Source organism: Carassius carassius, chromosome 21, assembly GCF_963082965.1.
Source record: "Carassius carassius chromosome 21, fCarCar2.1, whole genome shotgun sequence".
Taxonomy (NCBI): Eukaryota; Metazoa; Chordata; class Actinopteri; order Cypriniformes; family Cyprinidae; genus Carassius; species Carassius carassius.
The window spans coordinates 8,271,816-8,293,409 of record NC_081775.1 but is presented as its reverse complement, the minus strand read 5'-3'; the positions used below and the strand labels follow the sequence as shown (position 1 = coordinate 8,293,409).

At 35.9% G+C, this 21,594-nt stretch overlaps 1 pseudogene; it reads left to right on the top strand.

The window, feature by feature from the left end:
- LOC132098247 (calcineurin-binding protein cabin-1-like) overlaps nucleotides 1-19,411 on the top strand; it is a 112,068-nt pseudogene extending 92,657 nt beyond the window's left edge.
- Nucleotides 19,412-21,594: the final 2,183 nt, after the last annotated feature.

The window sequence follows — 21,594 nt, the reverse complement described above, 5'->3', positions numbered from 1 at the left end:
TTTGTTATAGTTTCCGTTCACCGCTGTAAGTTTACCAAACTGTGGTAACTTCAGCTTCCGAGAGCCGTACCGAGTTCATGTCATGTGATCATGAGCCATAAATGTTTTCCCATACTAAATCCACATCACAAACATCCATTTAAGCTCCAGGAAATCCTGAATTAAGCATCTACAGACCCTGAGATTAGACCCGCTCTGCCACTGCTTTCTCTGGTAATGCAATCATCATAAAGCCGTTGTATGGGCTTATTCTGTGCCGATCATATAGAAAGAACATGGCTGCATCCTGAGCTGCATTCTCTGTACTGTGTAGTATGCAATCACAGTGCATAAGTGTATAGAAACACCATGTCCAACAGAATCTAAAGAAAGAGTAGACTTTAGACTAATTATTCCCATAAACCCCTTGTGGTGAAGAAAAGGAAAGGTGTGTGATTGTTCGTTTTTGACCTATTCGGTTGTAGAAAGCTTGTAAATGAATGAATATAGCTAAATGCTCATGCTTATGTAAGCAAACAGACAGGAAGTCTAGTTGCAGTCACATTAGCGGTTGTTCTGTCATTTTCTTTCTTTTAATTAATTGGAATGGTATTAAAATATAATAAAAAAATCATAATTTAAATCAACATGATTCAAATAAGTTAAACCGTTCTGAAAAATAGTCAAACTTGTCACACTCTCTGCAGTGACAATGGAAAATAATGAGAACCAGATTTCAGCTAGTGGAAAAAGTTGGTACTGCACCCAAACAAATCTTATTGAAAGCTCCTTTTTTTGCCATATCCATTTCCAACACAACTTGTCTAGATTTTTGCTTTTGACATGTTTTGGCAAATATATATTTCCTAAAAAGTTTTATAATAGTATTTTTGTGCATTATTCATAATAAACATAAGCTTCCATAACTTTTTTGTAAGCTTTACTTTTTAAACATTTTTCACTTTCAGAGTTTAAGTTAAATTAAGGTCAATTCTCAAAAAGCAGTCAGTCACCTTTACCGTAATTTATATAGCGCTTTATAAAATACTGATTTTGTCAAAGCAGCTTTAAATTGTTTTGGAAAAAAAGTTTGTCATTAATGCAGAAGGATAAAAAGCTAGAATCAGTTTGCATACTTCACACATGTTTCATAAACGTAAAAATCTTCTCTTTTTTTAGATTAGTTAAAATTGTACTTATACTGTCATTTATATTTATTTTAAAGCGTATAATTAATGGAGAATGAGTACATGTCTGATCTTTTGATTGGTACTGTTGTTTATACAGTTACACCGAATGCGTCAGGCTAGTTGTTGTTTTTAACTGCTCAAACTGTGAGATCTGTATGTCGTGTGTGTGCTGGTGCTGAGAGTGTTGCCTCGTGCATCTGAGCGGTGTGTGGTGTTGAGGTTGTCGTGCAGTGTTTTGACTCATACGTCTGAAATCTCACACCACACCAACCGGAGGAACAAGTCCTAACAGTTAACTCACACACATGCACACCAGGAAAAAAAAAAAAAACCTGCGCCCTTGAACTTTACACACTTCTAGATTAAGTTTAGGACAACTTAAGGTGGATCAGCATTAGCAAGTATGTTAAATGCATCCACAGTATAGCTTTAGTATAGTGTCCTGATACTTTATTGAAAGGAATTTGGTTGTCGATTATGTATTAGTGAACATTAGTGAAGACATTGTTGACTTTCTCTTTCCCAAACACTATTGAAAAAGAGAACACCATACTCTTAACTATCCGACATAAAACACACCAGGGATGCCCCGATTTCAGCTGGCTCCTCCGGTTGCCATGACCTCAAGCACAACAGTAGAGTTCTATTTAGGTCATTTTGTTCTATAGTTCTATGTGTGTCAAATTTATGAGTATCTAGAAAAATCAATAAGATCTTCAGAACTCGTCTAATCAGTCATATTTTAAAGGGCTTGTTCACCTTGTCATCATTTATGCAGTCATGTTCTGAATTTGTATGACTCAGTGGAAGACAAAATAAGAAATTATAGAAGAAAAAATAATCAATAAATAAATCCTGGCTGCCGCTTTCTGAGAATGTCTAGGTCTGGGTCCAGAATGGTTAAAAAAAAAAAACTAAAAGTAGTACATGTGACTTCTGAAGCATTGTGATGGTTGGTTTTGTTTATGCTGCTTTAAACTAGCATACTTTATTTGTTTGCGTAAGTTCTTGATGTTTTGTGCAGACAGAACTTAGTTTGGTTTGTTCATTTTCAGGACTCCATAAGGCCATCTGCTCATTTTGGCATATCATAGCGCTGGTAGCGATTCTTTGTTCCTACTGCATCCTCGGGACCTTTGCCTGTGTTTGTGAATGTGTGTGCATGCTGCTTTTTATTCCATATTTGTAGATGATCTGATTATGGTCCTTCATTAGCATGGGCCTCTTCCAGAAATCATCATCAACAGATTTCTGAGAGCTTTTCTGGCAGCTTACTTGGCTTTCACGCTGGCACTGGCTAGTGAGTGATAGGACAGTTTCTGGGGGTGGTTTTCTGGAGTGAACTTCATGTTTGCCTACAAAATTTAATCAGATGTTCATTAACACCCTTTGTAAAGCCAAGCTCTTTTTTTAGTGCTTTAGGTACCAAGTATTAGTATTAGATAGTTTTAACAGGATAAAACAGTTAAGTGGTTGTTCACCTAATAACGGGAGCTATGCAGTTTAGTCATGGTCATGTCGCTACAAACATGTATAATTAATTTTCTTCTGTGAAACACAAAAGATGGTTCTTTTCCAAGCTAACTGAAGCTTTCAAGTAATTGATAGAGCCCTTTGATTTCCATGATGCAGAAAACACAGAATCCAGTCTTAAAAATGGAATGTATTGTATTATGTGGAATGTCTTGGAATTTGCCAAATTTTTGAATGAACAAATACAGAATCAGCACGCTTAAATCAAAATGTGTTACGGACTAATGTCTGTGAATATAATGCTGCAAAAATATTGTTTAAATATAAATCCTGCATGTTCTGCATCTCTTTGTGACTGAATGATGGTGCAGACGCGCAGTTTCATTTACTACACACTTACTGAAGTGCGTGTGATGCACACATGTTCTCAGCTTGTGTCACCTAAATATGAGGACATGAACATAATCTGTACAATTTTATTAGCATTTTTACTTTTTTTTTAGTAAAACTATCGTCATATCATAAATACAGAAATGTAAAGGTCTTCACAGCAACATGTCAAAACTTAAGAGACTGGGACTGAAATACTTTAATGATAGTACTACTAAAAAGTATTATTAAAGCCTTATTTTTTAAGGTATATTTACCAGGAAAAAAGATTTACTAGAATTTGTTTATCAGAAACATGTAAATGCATAACACAGTATTTCTGAAAAATCCATAAATGTTTTTTAAACAACATCAATTAATTAGATATGCTTTTTATCATTACAGTTTAATTAAACTATTAAAATGGAATTCAGACAATAAATGGAAAACAGAATTTGATAGAAAAAAAATTGGGTGCACAGTAGTACTGGACCAATATCGAAATCGTCCGATAATGGCTTTAAGGGTAAATATCGGCATTGGCCAGATATGAAAAATTATGCCGATAAGAGGAATAAATTAACTCACGTGTGCTGGGTGTGCTAGCAGTTAATAACTTCAGCATTGTGGCTCATTCTTGAAGCAAAGTTTTGCCTGAATGATGATTAGATTCACTGCTTTGGGTCATTTAAACTGAGAATGCACGTGCAGAATGACACAATCCATAATCGGTTTGTGATAGAGTAAACAGTAAAAGCACGTGCAGCGGCAGCCTCCCCCAGGTCCTAAAGCTAGTCAGTAAAGAGTTTTAATTCCGTAGGGGTTGCTTTTGGCCTACTTTTAATACAACTAAAGCAAAATACACAAATAATATTTGGACTGTGTTTCTGATTAAATTACCGTATTTTTCGGACTATAAGTCATACCTTAGTATAAGTCATATCAGTCCAAAAAATACGTCATGACAAGGAAAAAAACATATATAAGTCACACTGGACTATAAGTCGCATTTATTTAGAACCAAGAACCAAGAGAAACATTACCATCTCCAGCCGCGAGAGGGCGCTCTATGTCTTCAGTGTAGACTACAGGAGCACTGAGCAGCATAGAGCGCCCTCTCGCGGCTGTAGATGGTAATGTTTTCTCTTGGTTCATTTTCTCTCACTTCATGTCAAATTAATTTTGATAAATAAGTCGCACCTGACTATAAGTCGCAGGAACAGCCAAACTATTAAAAAAAAGTGCGACTTATAGTTCGGAAAATACGGTAAGCAGTAATTAATGCCATGAAATCATGAGTATGTTTTGATTTAAAGGCCCGATATACTTCAAACAAAGTTAGTTTTCGTTCTTCGTTTGGGGGCAAAAAAGTAGTTCGAAAAGTTTGAGTGATGGGAGACTGTTAACAAACGTTCCAATACCCCGCTCTGCTGGAGTCAGGTTGGAGATTAATGTAAACGTGTCGCAAAGCTCGTGTCTATCCCCTAAACAAAATAACGATGAAATGAATAAGTGTAGGCAATCTAGGTGTGAGACAGGCACCAATGGTCAAGAGTAATTTAGACAAAAGAATAATGATTAGCAGCAGTTTAGAGTCAAGTATCATGTTTGCATCACAAAAGAACCATTCCATAATCAGTCCTTTATGGGATGTTTGAATGGCTCATAATCAAGAAAACTTTAGCATGATGTGGAAAAAAAATATTGGAGTCTGTTACTTTATTTAATTAGTGTTCATTTGTTTTGTTAAACTGGATAAATTGTTACAACTTTTAACATTTTCTGTGGTGTCATTATTTAAGCTACTTTTGACAAAAACAAAGGTTTATTATATTTGTTTGGCATTTCATCCACTGTATACCCTTGAAGTTCACTTCAACAGCAGCAGCAGTATGGCGTAACATTTATTTCGAAACACATTTATTTGATACTTTTTTACCTTGTATCTCTACTCTTTCCTTTCATTCTTTTCATGGCTCTGGAAAACTTGTCTCGGATGTTTCTCTGCATCACTTTTTTGCAACTCGTAAACACCAAGCTTCGTTGCAATTTCTTTCTAGGAATTAAAAAACTTTCTCTGAATCTTTAAAGTTTTTCCATGAGCGATAGTACTGGTGTGGATATATTTGTGCAGCTCAGCTATTCATCACTCCACTGTATTCAGGAGATGTAGGACCTCTGCAGAATGAGGAACGAACTGGGGAAAAAGAGTTTCAGAACACAAAGCGTAACCGCCACGGACCAATGAAAGCTACCAGAAAGTTTGCTTTGGTGAGAGGTTTCAAACTGCCAAAACGAACTCAAAACGAACTTAGTTTTGGCCTGATTTTGTTCGAAATTACGTCATATCAGTTCTTTCTTCAGTTTTGTTTGAAGTACACCGGGGCCTTAAAGGTCAAGTTATAGCTTACATTAAAAAAAAAGTTTTTTAAATTACAAACATGAGACTTAAATTATATAATTTTATATATACTGATTTATTAATTAATGTATAATATATATATAATTATTATTTTTTTTTTTTTTACAAATTATAAGCTCTAAAAGATTTTCATATTTTTTAAACTCTCTTGCTTTAGACCATTTACAAATGTTAAATCATAAAATAAAATGTTAAGGTTACCACTGCTCTCTCTGAAAAAAAATGTGATGATTAATATATAGTTTATTTATAGTTATTAAGTGCTGTAATTATAAAATAACTTTATTATTATTTAATTCTAACAAATAATTTATTGTTAAAAATGAAACAAAATTAAAATAATTATATATCTGTATCGGCCATCAGCCAAAATGAGTTGAAGATTATCGGCATACCGGATATCGGCAAAAAAGAATTTAAAAAAATATATTTTTATTGGGCCTTAAAATGAATTTATTTGCATTATTTTTTTCTAATTTAACCATTAAAACATAGTTTCATTTTTAACTTTAAACGAATTTAAATGAAAAATAGTGGAATCCAGAAAAATTAAAAATAATAATAATTAAAACAGAAATGGGGAATAAATCAAAAGGATTTATAGATTATATATCATATATCTGATATAATAGATTTGTGTAACAAATAGACAGAAACTTTAAGGTTAGTCCAAAATTTGAATTCTGTCATCATTTACTCATTTTTATGTTAGTTTTTTTTTCTAAACCCACGATTGAAACACATCCAGTATGATAAAAGGAAGCTCAAAAGTGCTTGTTTGTCATTTGAGTACCAATGAGGTTTGTTCTCTTCAAATACAGTTGAGTAACACTGCTCTTTTGAACTTCTATTCATCCAAGAATCCTGAAAAATAACTGTCTCTTTTTGACGACTTATAATTGAATGTTACTTGCACTAAATTGATGGTAATTTAGTTGTATGTGAACCTCACCTTTTATGTGTCAGTGACCTCGCTGAATGATTTACCGACCTATTTGCATGTCATGTTACTGAATGGAAGTTTATATATAAACTTTGCCAGTCACGTGTTAAACTGCTCACGAGTCTAGATTTGTGATTGTGGACAAGTATGTCTACATCAAGCTCTTTTAATTATATTTTTGCTCTAAAATTCTGTATTCTTGTTCATTTTGAGTTTGAATTACCATAATTATGAGATGACAAGATGATTCTACTCTGAACTGCATCATCAGACAGAAATTATTTATTCCCATGCCAAAAAAATGGATCCATGTGCACTTTTAGTGTTTTTATGGCAGAAGACTATTTAATCGGTACATTAATTCACAAATTTATCCTTTTTGCAACAAGTTAACAACACGGACTACAATCAAATGACAGAAATGGACTCCTTTTGAACTGTTGAGGCTGATTTTACATAACACAGCAACAGTCAAGTAGGAAACATCAGGCCTATTATATGATTCAGAGTTTCCAAATTATTGTGTGAAATGGTTTTTCTGGTTATAAACTCTAAATTATTGTAAACATGGCATGAGACCGCATTAAAGTGCCTAATATGTGAAAAAAGTAAGTCAATTCTAGTGGCTGTGTTTGTGTTGTTATGTCTGATGATTATGACAAATAACTCCACTGGCGTCATTTCTCATACTTTCTGTCTCTCTGTAGGTGGATGAGGATGTAGCGTTGGATCAAGCTGTTAAATTCTGCCAGATTCAGATGGCAACGTCGGCACAAAGACAGGTAGGACGCACAGTCTCTCTCTGTCTCACAGCAGGAAATAACACCTCTGGAATGCAAATCCTATATCCACTCCATTGGAAACCCAGCAGACTCTGGATGTTTTCACATTTGGCTGTGGTGCTGCCCCTTTCTCTCTTTTTTAGGTTTCTCTCTCCCATCCCTCCCACACACACACACACACACACACACACACACACACACACACACACACACACACACACTCTCTGTCTTTGCCATTTATGAGATGCATTAATTATGCACCTTTTGCTAGTATACCTCCATCCCTCTCACTGTTCAAATGATAAAAACTTTGTTGAGCAGCACAGAGAGAGAAACAGATGTTGTATTTGAGGTAAGGAATAGTTACTGCATACTCACTAAATACCGAATACAGTTGTGTAATCCATTTTTTATAGTAGTTAGTATGCAAATTAAGTATTTAAATATTAAAGCACATGGTTTGTTGTGATAAATTGAAATGGAATTTTTTGGCACTTAACTGCTAGTTATGGATACATTACAAAAAAAAATATTATATTGGTGTTTGTATTTATATAAAACTAATATGTTAATATGATATGATTATATTTGTATTCAGTTTCTGGTGGTATTTAGTATTTACTTTTTTATGTCAAATTACTTTTGTCAAAAAAGTTTTGTATGCACAATTTGATTAAGTAACTGTAGTATTTCTGAGGCTATCAGGGCACATCATCAGACATGTATGGCATTCCAAACATCCCCAGAGTGTGTGACAGGATTGATCTTGACTGGGTTTTCTTTAGAGAGACATGCATACAGATCTCACTGATGTTCAGCTCTCATACGCTCCTACTTTTCATTAGCCATTCATTAGTGTGCTGTAACAAACCTGGGCAGAACATATAAGAGGCCCCTGCTGTGTGTCTCATATCTCTCTCATTTACTCTCTGCATCTCTCACCCACTCAACCAGCCCCCCTCCAACTCTTCCCCTGATTCAATCGCTTTCATTTCACATCTCTGTCACTCATGCTATCTGTTCATCTCCTCCGCTGCTCACTTTGCTCTAATGCACCATTACTAGAGTGTTTTCTGTCTGATAACCGACAGGTCGACCATGTTTGTCCACCATTAGTGTGTAAAACACCACTGCAGCCGGGATGTGCTGTATAATGCTGCTATTTTTCATCTGCATCAATATGATTAGGCTGGTATTGTAAGATAATATCTGGGCTATTTATCCCAATTTAAAAGTAGTCAGTAGTTGGCGCTGTGACCTTGTTTGTAAACAGTACCTGTATAGAAGTGACGATTATATGTTGAATATGATGCATCTGCGCTGTTGGTTGTAATATTGCTGAAGAAGAGTTATCAAAGTCTTAAACGACAACAACAGTACCATGTACTCTTCCATTGTTGTTTATGTTTGTTCGCGCTTGCCTTTAAAATCGACACGTACTGCGCATGTCTACATACCGAACACATATTACGCACGCGCATGACATCGACGTTTTCAAAGATTCCCATATTGGGTTTTTACACAGAAACGATAACGGTGGCGTTTTCAAAAACGTGCATTTGCGTTTTCAGTCCCCAAAATGCCCTTGTCATGTAAACGAACAGGAAAAATGCATAAAAAGTTTCCTGTTGAAGATCATGTGGACCGCTCTCTTGATTCTCACTGTGAGTTGCCTCCGATTTCTCAGTCACTCTCTGCAGCATTGACTCAGAATAAGACGAGGACGGTTTCTCTCTGACCTGCTCACAGCATTAGTAAAGAATCACTCAAATTGAACTCATCCAGTTTCCTCAGAGTGTTTGAGGCGGTTTGTTTATTCAACAGGTCTCCGTCTTTGTTGTTTACCTCAGAAGTCGTCTTGCTCTGAAGCAAGCGATGAAACAGGAAATGCGCCTGTCGGTGGGAAGCGTGGGTTCATGCATTGGTTTGAGAGAGAATGAGTGGGTGGGGGGTGCTCATCACAAATGCTTCAGTGTATGTGATATACTGCAGAGCACTAACAAACCTGACTGAATTCAGTCACTGCACAATCATAACACACTTGTGTCATTTCAGAGGTTTTCCCTGAGATATCCCATTTGGGGCTGTTTAAGGTCTTTTTCTTTTTTTCTTTACTGATTACTCCGTCATCTGACTGGCAATTTTATCCTAAGTGACTTGCTTTACACCTATTACTGCATATTCCCCTGTCATCAATTTACTCACAGTTGTGTCGTTCTAAACCCATGTGTCTTTTTAAATCAGGAAAAAAAAAAAGATTTCATGCAAATGAGCTATATAATGAAAGTGAATCGAGCTCCAAAAATGACAAAAAGCACTTTAATAGTGGTCTGTACAACCCATGCACTATATTGAAAATGTGCACGAGTCTTTATTTGCTGGAAATCTCATTACCATTCACTTCCATTCAAAAGTTGAGGTTTGTAAGATTTTTAAATGATTTTTGATGAAATCTCTTATGCCTCCAAGGCTGCATTTATTTGATCAAAAATACAGAAAGTTTGTAAAAAAAAAAGAAAAAAAAAAAAAAGAAAATTGCAGTCAGTGCATCTCTGTTTCTTATTAATATCATTGGTTAAAACAGTTGTGCTGCTAGAAATCTTGTGAAAAATGGTCTTTACTGTCATTTTTTAAATCTATTTATTGCATCTTTGCTGAATAAAAGTATTAATTTATTCCTTTTTTAAGTGTTTGCCATACAGTTTTCAAGTTGTTGTAAATATGGCATGAAATTTATATAAAAAAATATGGTATGTCACATCTTGCTCAACAACACCATTGATTATTTATAGAATTTTCTGTCACCTTGTAGTTTAATGCACTTGTATAGAATATTGCTGTGGCACTTTTTTGGAGCCTGACATTCATCCTTTATGGAAGCCTGTTTCTGCCAAAAAAAAAAAACTTTTTATCTCTCTATTTTGATTATTATTATTTCTTTAATTTTTTAAAAAAAATTTCAGAACTGCATGATGCAAACTTGTTTATATCTTGGCATTTTGACTTTACAACACAAAATTGCGAGTTTATATCTTGCAATTCTGACTTTTTTCTCAGAATTCCGCGATATAAACTCACAATTGTAAAAACATGTCAGCCCCCCCCCCCCCCTTCAGAATTGGGCTTTATAACTTTTTATATCTCAATTTTATATCTCGCAATTCTGACTCTTTTTTTTTTTTTTGTATTGTGATCAGTGTTGGGAGTAACGCCGTTTAAGTATAACAGCGTTACTAACGGAGTAAAATTTTCAGTAACGGAGTAATCTAATTAATTACTTTCCCATCATTACAACGCCGTTACCTTTATTGAGAATGTAAAGTGTTGCGTTACCACAATTTGGTTGAATAAAGCGCGAGGTGTCATTATATTTGTTTGTCTTAATTTTGCACTTGAATTTTATTTTCAATATTTAATTTTTATATGTTCTGTTTTTATGCATATCATATGGCAGGCTGCAATCTATTGAGTTCAAATAAATACAACATTTTCTAAAATACTTAGTGTTTTTATTCTTCAATCAGTTAATATAAACATCTTGTATATTAAAGTTGTTATAGGACTTAACAGCATTATAGAACATAAGAAATAACTTCACAGTTACTTTGCTGAGTATCTAATTACTTTTACAATGTGGTAACTGAGTTACTAACTCAATTACATTTTACGAGAAGTAATTTGTAACTGTAACTAATTACTTTTTTAAAGTAAGATGACCAACACTGATTGTGATATAACTCACATTTGCAAGAAAAAAGTCATAATTGCAAGGTTTTCTTGCAATTAATTGCTTAATAACTCATAATTTCATTTTCATAATTTCATTAATAATCATTTTTATATTACATAAGCTTATATTACAAATTTTGATTAAAAAAAATCTGAATTGAAAGATTGTATTACACAATTCTGAGAAAAAAAAACTGATTTGTTAGATAAAAACCTGCAGTTACCTTTCTTATTTTATTTTCAGTGGCAGAAATGGCTTCCATAGTCCTCAACTACTTTCATTGAATGGAAAAGAACAGCATGAACCTGGGATATTGCTATACCGTTTTTTACTGAGGCACGAGTCGCACTGAAATATTGTTACTGATATAAAATGTTGCTGATAAATCCTTGTCTGATATTGGAGATGAATCATTCTGCTTGACATTATTTCAGCAACCATGTTGTGTGCATTTCCTATCAGCTGTTTAGAATCAGAAATGGCGATGCCAGTTTGTTCGTATCTAACTGAATCAAATCATGGAGACATGTTTAGATGCCTCATACAGGTTAAAAGTGACATGAGGGTGAATAAACTCTGTGGTGAGTTGTTAACCACTAGGCTCCAACACCGTCTCGTTATAAAGCCCGTCGCTCCATCTGCAGCATCCAGCCACTTTTAAACCTCTGTAATTCCTCATTTGCTGTAATTGCTGAAGGTCCATTAATGTGTTTGGAGTTCATTAACTTGCTGTCAGTGGGTTGCCGTCTCTTTGTGCTGTCTGCTGCTCACTGACTATGAAGAGTCACTCGTTCTCGCTCTCTCTCTCTCCATCTGCAGGTGTGTTGTGAAATTAGAGTTGTCATTTGAGTCATCATGTGGCTTTTAGAGTGCAGGATAAAGCACAAGAAGAGAGCAAATATATTTCACTTTTGCATCTCCCATGTGTGGACTATGCATAATGCATATACATTTTTCATAATGTGCAGGAGAATGTGTTTTGTCCTGTGCACAGGGAAATGAAAACTCACCGCAAACAACATAAGAATGTTACAAACATTTACCAACCCGAAGCATTACCCATGTGAACTGTGCAATTGGAGGGGAAAATGCTGCACTTTTTCAAATACATTTAATATGCATTTCTTTCATGGATCCCATAGCTTCCAATAGCACAATATAAGCAGCGCCATCTAGTGACTGTGTGCGCGCTACACCTTTACAATCCAAAATAAACAATCACAAAGCAGAAAATGTGAGTTACGATTGGTGAAAATTGATAACTCTCCGCTTCATGGTTCAGAGTGAACAATCTCCCCAATTTTATAACGAGAATCGCTTTTAAATCTGCTGTCAAAAAAGGAGAAGCTTTCAGGTCTCACAGCAGTTGTCCACAAAAATATGATTATTATTATTATTATTATCATTATTATTAATATAAAATAAACATTTTAAAATAAGATATTATTGATATAATAAATTAGTATTATTAAAACACTGTTTTATATTAAAATAATGTAAAAAAATGTACATTAATAATAATAATCATATTAAACGTTTTATTTAAATGATAAAATATTGTTTTTAAAGTATTATTGTATAGCCATTTTTGTCCTTAGCTGACCACATGCTTGCTATTACTATGGCTCATACTGAAGGTCCGAGTCCTATCTAGAGACTAGAATTGTCTTAGCACCTGCATAATAATGGGCTAAAGAACATTGGGGATCTTAGCAATTAAACAGCAATGCTCTGAAGCCAGCTACAACACCCTAGCATTGTGTGTCGAACAAACACCAGTAAAAAGCTAGTCGCTTCAGTTATTGTTACTACTATAAACATCACAATAGTTTGGGATCCAACACTTCTTTCTGAGTCATTCAGCTGTTTTGTTAAAGTTGTTACCTCACTTTTATTATGGGAACAATAACTATGGTTAGAAAGAAACGTTGGATACCTTGATAAATAAATATTTTAAGGCCAATTTACTTAATATTTGGCTATGCGTTTATATGATTATATAATTACTGTATCAGATGATCAGTCGGCTTGCTAACAGTCTGTTTACTTGCAATTACAAAAATCAGTCTCTTATGCAAATTGCAGGTCACGGTCACATTTTTGTGTACTAAAATAAAAATCGACACACATCCTCATTAGCATACCACTTTGTTGTCTAATAAGCTTTTGTGTACAGTCTTTTAATCCCTATTTAAGCACACATACTCATGTAGATAAGTGCACTTGGCCGAACACGTGGGTTTGTGCTACTTCTGTGTTAAAGCACGCTCTACCTAGCTGGAGCGTTTCCATAGTAACAGGATTTTGCCAACGCACCTCCTGCGCTCCATGCAGTGTAACTCTACACATGCATTTCTTAACCCTACCATTAAATGCAAACGAATTTTTTCATTTCTAAACCTCTCTCCATTAGCACTGCTTTAGTGTGACCATTTGGCCCCCTTGTGGTCAGAATGTGCAGGTTGAGAACAGATGCTTGTCCCATGTTGACATTGGATCAGATGTTGTGGCTGAGAGATTAATCTTTGTATATTTTTAATAAACAATGTCAGAGTTGTGGGCTTGACCAGATATCTCAGATGGGAAACATGCATTTAGTTAACTATTATTGGAATAAACTACTCTTTGAGGGATGTTATACCTTGGAGTTAATGCTCATTTGCACCAAAGGCAATAACTGTACCTATAAAGTTTTAATTGGGGCCCAGGCACCAATGATGCGAGGACCCTGTTGGAATTGCTCGGTTTATTCTTCTTCTTCCTCCTCTTCTCAAAAGTTCACCGAATTTTGAGGGCCGAAAAACATGCTTGAAAACTCATGACACTCATGCCAGAAGTGGCGAAATTTACATCTGATATGGGTTTCAGAAGTGGGTGTGGCAAAGTGGCTCAATAGTGCAACCTATAATATTTCAACAAAATGCCCCTCGAGTACATGCATGAATTTTGGTAGACAAATGTAACACTCCAATACCTACAAAAAAGTCCCCCCGGTATGAAGTCCGAAACCCAACTGGAAGTCTGTTATTTTTTGTTTTCTTGGCAAGTTTTGTGCCACTTTTGCCATTGTCAGGTGTTATATTTAAACAAACTCCTATAGATTTCAACAGATCAACACCAAATTTGGTCAGTGTAATCTAAATGCCTTCATGACGTTAAAATGCGAAGATCTAGAGTTTTCACTGAAGGGCGTGCCCGTGGTGGCCTGACAAACTTTGCTGTTTTGCCTTGAAATAGGATGTTGTATAACTCAAGCATACAATTTAAGATCTGCCTCAAACTTCACGTTTTATAAGAGTCTTGTCCTGAACACATGCCCATGCCCATATTCAGTTATAGTCATAGCACCACCTGCTGGCAGCAGTAAGTAGCATGTTTTACGTTCTTTGGTATATTTGGTCAGTCTACTCTAAAGGCCTTTGCCATATTAAATTGCAAAAATCTTGAGTTTTCGTTCTTTGCGGCCTGACAAAGTTCCATGTTTCACCATGGAAAAGGAAGTTGTTGTAACTCAGCCAGAAACATCACTCCCCTCCGCTCAGTGGCATGTGCTCCGGTGTTGTAGTGTAAACAGTGACGTCATCAAAATGTTTGCCAGCAAGTATTGCCAGTATAACCATCTTACAACACCTTAGCAACCACCCAGATCACCTTAGCATCCTTTTTTTGTTCTAGTTTCACACAGTACAACTCATATACTCTCATGAAGAAAAGCTTAGTTCTTTCTTATATCATATGCTGCATCTTCGTAAGCTTCCATCCTTCCTACTAGAAGTTTTACTGAACATTGGTTCCAAACCAAGATGTGCTCTGCACTGGCCCAACACTTCTGAGAGAGAGACGGAGCGAGGCTCTGCAGAAAGAGACGGTGCGTGGTCGTTTGATCAGCTATTGGCTGCGGTTTGGCTTTGTTGCTATAGCGACAGCTGGTTCTGTTGTGGTGTAGTTTGTTTGTGGAGCTGTGAGTGTGTCCCTGAGTGCTTCTCTCTAGACACACACACACACACACACACAGGACCCAGAGCTGTTTAGTTGGTTTGCCCGTTCGCTTGCTTGTTCTGGTGAGCGTCTACTGAATCGTCCAGGACCTCGGCAGGGCAAAACCTAGTTCACAGGTAGGCTTCACGGATGCAGCTGATTGGATGTTTAAAAGTGTATCATGAGCTTTTGATTGGATATTTGCTTGACAAGTGTGTTTCCTGCTCATTGATTGGTTGTTTTAGTGGCTGTATTGCTGTTGTACTAATTCTAAGAGCTAAAATGCCGCTTGTTGAATATTATTTGGTTTGTAATAGTTTATTTTAAAACTGTAGTATGCAACGGCATGACCACATTAAAAGTTTATAATTTAGTGAGTTATCATCTCAGAAATACAGTAGTTTAAAAGTTTGGGGGGCAGTACAGAATTGTTTTGACATTACGTTTTTTTTTTTTCTTTTATCCGGCAAGGATGCATTAAGCTGTGACAGTTAATGCTTTTAAAGGTGACACCAAACACTTTTGAAATGTTTCAAAAGATGCTGTTTTTGTTTTTTATTAACCCAAGAATCATGAAAAATTGTATCACTGTTTCCATAAAAATAAGACGCAACAAATGTTTTTAATACTGATAATAATCAGAAATGTTTCTTGAGCTGCAAATCAGCATATTAGAATGATTTCTGAAGGATCATGTGACACTGAAGACTGGAGTAATGATGCTTAAAACAGCTTTACACCACAGAAATAAATTACATTTTAAGATGCATTTAAACAGAAAAATGTTAATTCATAATGGTTATTAATAATAAGTTGTGCAAGAAGGTCATTTACTTATTTCAAACTTTGTTTCTCTTACTGTTTCTTTCTTTGAGTCACTTTTTCTCTGGCTCCATTTCCGTTTTGAAAGAGATGATGTCAACTCATGGCTCTGTTTTTCTGTCCCATCTGTCTCTCAGAGCTCCAGTGATGCACCCAGCACTCCCAAGCTTAGTAAAGACCAGCGAGACCTCTTCTTCCCAGCATCGTTCTCCACGCCGTGCCTCCACACTCACACGCATCCAGCACCAGCGCAGGACCTGAACAAGAGCCCTCGACCGCTCCTCATACAGCCGCAGACACACAGCACTGCAGCACAGCTCTACTGCACGCCCTCCAGCCAACCCGACCAATCACAACAGAGAAAGACGCCTTGCCAGCCAATAGCAAGCATGGCCTTCTTGCCTCACACAGGTACGGCATCTATAGGCTTTCTTGTTTGCTTTTGAATTAAAGATATTATTTTGAAATAAATCTACTGTGTATAAAACTTAGCATACTACAATAGCGTACTATTCACTGCATACTGTGCAATATAATTTGTATACTTATTAGTACAGTATGATTTAGTGAGTGTGCAGGTTTAAATTAGTACACTTATCAGCTGTCCAGTTATCATGCACTACCATTCAAAGGTTTGGGGTCAGTAAGATTATTTTAGTGGAAGAAATAAATAATTTTATTCGACGAGGGTGCATTAAATTGACCAAAAGTATCAGTGAGAGCTTTTAGAATTTTATTTCAGATCTATTTCAGAATGATTTCTGAAGGATCATGTGACACTGAAGACTGGAGTAATGATGCTGAAAATACAGCTTTACACCACTGAAATAAATGTGCATTTTAAAGTAGATCATTAATAAATCATAACAAAAAAAAAATAATTTTCCAATGATATTTCACATTATTACTGATTGTACTGTATTTCTGATCAAATAAATGCAGCTTGGAGGACTTTTTTCAAAAACAGTAATTCTACCAACCCCAAACCTTTAGTAGATATAGTTATTATGCATTATTATTTCAATTTTGTAGAGTAATCAAAGAAAGAGAATATGAATATATCATATATCAAATAATAATAAAGGGAAAAACAGTAATTAATCACACTTGAAAGTTCAATTTGAGTGCATTGCATTGTGGGATACATTATTCCATGAAGTTTGCTCTGTTGTATACTAGACATTTTGGCAAAGTGTAGTAGGCTCATGTAGGTATAGTTTGCATACCGAAAGTTGCAGGCTATGTGCAGTACACTGCATACTAAATAAAAGTAGTCTGGTATTTTATTATTTTGAATTCGAACACATCTGTTTTTAGTAGATGCTGCTTTGGTTTGACACTCATTTGACGGTTTCCACATGTGTCCAGCAGAGGGCGTGTTTGATCATGAAATTAAACACTCTGTTTATGATTTATACTTTATGTAACCACCACTGCATGCTAGGGATCAACATGCAGCATATAACTTCAGCAAAACTCTCATTACTAATACAGTAAGTTGAGTCTGTCTGATTACTTCCTCTAAGATACACACGCAGAAAGACTGTGTTCGCTGTGTCTCGTTTAGACAGATGTGTTCTTTGCTGCATACTCCGTTGCTAGGGAAACAAGGATGAAGCACCAAAGTACATGATTGTGTTAGGTGTGCATGTATACAGCAGAAAGGCTCTGTGTGTGTCCTTGAGGCCACATGAAAGTGCATGCACTACTACAAAAACACATGAAATGCAGTCGCAGTTTGCACCATGATGACATAGTCATCCTAAACATACTTAGATGCACACAGACACTGGCACTGAACTATTATTTAAAGTCAGTGGACATATTTTATTCCAACACTTTAGTGAAGACTGAAAAATAAATGCATTCATTAAAGTCAATAACCTTCATAAAAAATAAAAAAAAAGCTTAATAAACAAAATATAGTCATTAGAAAATGGATTAACATTAAAAAAGGTAGAAATTTAAATTAGCAGCTGACTGAAAGAAATGTAAGCGAAAAACTAAAATAAATAAAACTGATATATTTAGCTGAATAGAAATATAAAAAAATAACAAATGTAATCAAATTTAATTGCAAATTAAAAAATAAGTGTTAATTCGAAATACTAATAAATGCTGTAATAGTATTTAAAAACTAATATGCATTTGATGCAATAATACAGAATTCAGTTGATATTGCACCCACAAAATGTTTGGGTCTAAATGATCTGTTTACTAATGGCGCGTGTCTCTGTGTTTGTGTCTGCAGAGGACAGAGAGGAGCCGGTTACTGAGGGTCTGCTGTACCGCCAGCAGGAGTCCCATCTGTGCCGGCAGATGAAGATGGCCACCGTCTCTCAGATTCCCAGCACACAGGAGTGGGCCGCTCACGAGCCCCCGTCCTGCTCAACACACACCAGCACAGGTAACGTCTGCTCACGAATAAGAGGTTCTCTCCGAATTAAGCTGCTAATATTTTATCTTCCAAGGACGCATTCAAAAAAGACAGCTATAAAGACTTTTATAGTGTTACAAAATGCTGCCTTTGTGAACTTTGTTCATTGAAGGGTCCTGAAAAAATATCTTGCTCAAGGGCACCTCAGTCGTGGTATTGCTGGCCCGAGATTCGAACACCCAAAACCTTGGATTAAGAGTCAAACTCTCTAACCAGTAGGCCACGACTTCCCCCACAATAATTAGTAATAATAATTAATATATTATTATAAAAATATTATCTCTAATATATTATTATAAATATATAATCTCTACTTTAATTACCCACATTTTTCAATGACAATAAAGAAATGCTTTTATTTTGTCAATGATTTCTTTACAGAAAGTGACGAGTCAAAGCAGGCAGATGCGAGTCGCATCCGGTCCAGAATTCCTCCCAACATGCCCAAACTGGTGATCCCCTCCACAGTCACTAAATTTCCCCCAGAGATAACAGTAACGCCCCCCACGCCCACCCTGCTCTCCCCGAAGGGTAGCGTCTCTGAGGAGACCAAGCAAAAACTCAAGGTAGGTGTTCCTGTGTGGCTGATATTCATTCCTATTTCAGTAAAGCAGAATAGCCCTGTCCTCAGACACAGTGTCTCACAACATATCTGGAATGAGGTATTTGAAAGTATTTCTGGGGCCACTGTATTTCATCAGATGCTCCTTCTCTTTGTCTGGTTTTCCCATCAGAATGTGATCCTGTCCTCTCAGTCGGCAGCTAACGTGAAGAAAGACACTCTCGCTCAGCCTGCTTTAGAGGTGCAGGAGACGTCGAGTCAGGAATCGTCTCTGGAAAGCGAGTCGGATGAGGAAGATGACTACATGGACATTTGAACGGTCAAGCTGAGCCCTGAAGCGAAATCTCCTTATTTAATTGTGTAGCTGTAGCTAATCGTTGACGGATTTTCTTTAGCGTGTTTTCTCCGCCGAATGCACGTTTTCATCGAAAGGGCTTTTTCCTACCCTGGCACTTGTGACCCGTTGGTTTGCTCCTCTGCTGCTACGTTTTTTGTTGTTGTGCACGATCCTGCAAAGTGCTATTTGTACTCAAAACGACGCTCACACAGTGGAATCATGTACAAATGTCAGTACAAAATCCTTTCCTAAAGGATGGATTATGTAATATTGACAGTTTGTGTAATGCAATTTACTCCCTCAGAGTTTCCTGGGCATTAAATCCATCACAGTGTTGTTTACAGATTTTAGAGGAAGTAAACTGTGCTTGACGTTTGGTACAAATAACATGATTCATATCACTACCAAGTTTCAATGGCATTGTAACCAAATGTGGAGATATCAGCATGCAAAGCCGTGTGTACAGGACACGTATCTCTGTTTTCCTGCTTTTGTGTTTGCGCGTGTGCTTCAGACAGCGTGCACGGAACATCACTTTTGATCGGTTTTCCATGCTTTAGCTACGTGCTTTTAAAGATTCTTCACAGCATCACAAGATTTCAATGATTGATTACTGTGTTGGTGATCTATTGGTTGTAAAAAAAAAAATATATATATATATATATATATATATATATATATATATATATTGGAGTATTTGAGCCACCAAAAGTTCCATTTGAGTTGTGTTACCGTTTCTATCACACATTTTATTACCTGATTTCATGTTTTCATTTGTAGTTTTATTATATTTCCTATTGAGGATCATAAACTGAAAGGGTAAAGCATGTCAGTTTTATCACCAGCACTGAGAAGATGTGACTATTATTCATATCACAATTGAAGTAAGAATGTGATCGAACTAGCTACAGAAGAATTTACTTAATGTTTCATTTTTTTTTCAAGATTATGCCAAATTACAAATTTTAGAAATAAGTGTTTAGAAATGGTGCTGATCCCTTATTTTTGGCTTTTTAAAATAATCTTTAAATGGGAAGTTCACTCAAAAATGGCATTTTGTTTATCATTTACTATACTTGTATTGTTTTTCTGTGGAACACAAAAGGAGAAAGTTAATGGAACGTTCACGCTGCTCTTTTCCATACAATGAAAGTGGATGGAGACCAGAGGGTGTCAGGGTCCAAAAATGACTAAAAGCACTAAAGAATTGTGCATATAACTTGTGCATTATATTCCAAGGCATTTGATACTTTTGCATGAGATACAGACTGAAATGTAAGCAATTTAATATCTCCTCTGCTGCCGCTCTGAAATCTCATTGACATTTGTGTATATTGCGGTATGGTACATCAAACTGATTTTCAGTGAATAATGAATTACATTTTGGACTGTTCTTCAATAAAGACTATCAAATGCCTTTGAAGTCTTGAAATATTGCACATTATACATATGAACTGCAGTGTTTGTTTTTTGGAGCCTTTGTTCACCATTCACTTTTATTTTATGGAAAAGAGCAGCATGAACATCCTGCCAAACATCTCCTTTTAGAGTTTATATTGACAAGATAGTAAGGAAATGAAGACAGAAACTTACTTTTGGGGTAAATTTTTCCTTTTACCAAAGAGAAATGCCCAACCACGGTATGTTCTTGACGTGTGGGATTTTGTTTAAATTTGGAGGAGCACTGCTTTCTCTTCGAGCATTACATTGGTGATTTTCTTTTCAAGTGAATAATTTTGTCGTGACGTGTCTGTATGTGGACGTCGCTCGTGGTGGTGCTGGTCGTGTTTCCCCACCAGATCATTTCCAGTTCTGTTTTACGAAAAAATTTAGACGGAGGAATGTTTTTTTACAGAACGTTTTCTACTTGTAGACAGATAAATAGCTACCAGTATTTTTTTGAGTGCAGAATTTTTCAATACAAGAAGAAAAGACTTCGAAGGGATGAAATGTTTCGATGCACTAGGCATGTGTGACCAAACTACCTGTAAACAGATAAAGAGATGTTTCTATTTTTTCCTCTTTGTAAAATAATATTTTGTTTGTTGTTGTCTTTTGTATGCTGTTTCTTTGCTGGTGTTATGAATGTAAGTGGATATATGCTCTGGTCTCTAGGGACGGAGGTTTATGGGGTATTGCTGTCCTCAGGCTTTTTTTTTCTGAGAAGGTTGATATTTCTGACTTGCTGCATCACAAAACCAAAAATACACTTACAACATTTTTACCCGATCTTTGTTGTTTGGTTATTTTTTGAGATTACAAAGACATCATGAAATCAAAATCAAGAGTTTTGAGCTAATGCTAGTGTCGACTTCAAGTCATTACGAAATGTTGCATGATGTTGATATTCTAAGCTATTCATCATGTACACATTTTATTACTGCAAGTTACCCATTCGTAGATGATTTTGTGTATACACATGCATGCTGTTTCTATAAAATCCCTCCACTTTTTGACCTTTATTCCATAAAGGGAGTTATGAGAAGTGATGACATCAGCTCCTTAAAGTCGTCCTGCAATCCTCTTGGGCTGAAGACCACCCCGTCTTTTAGCCAGACCATGTCAAAGGC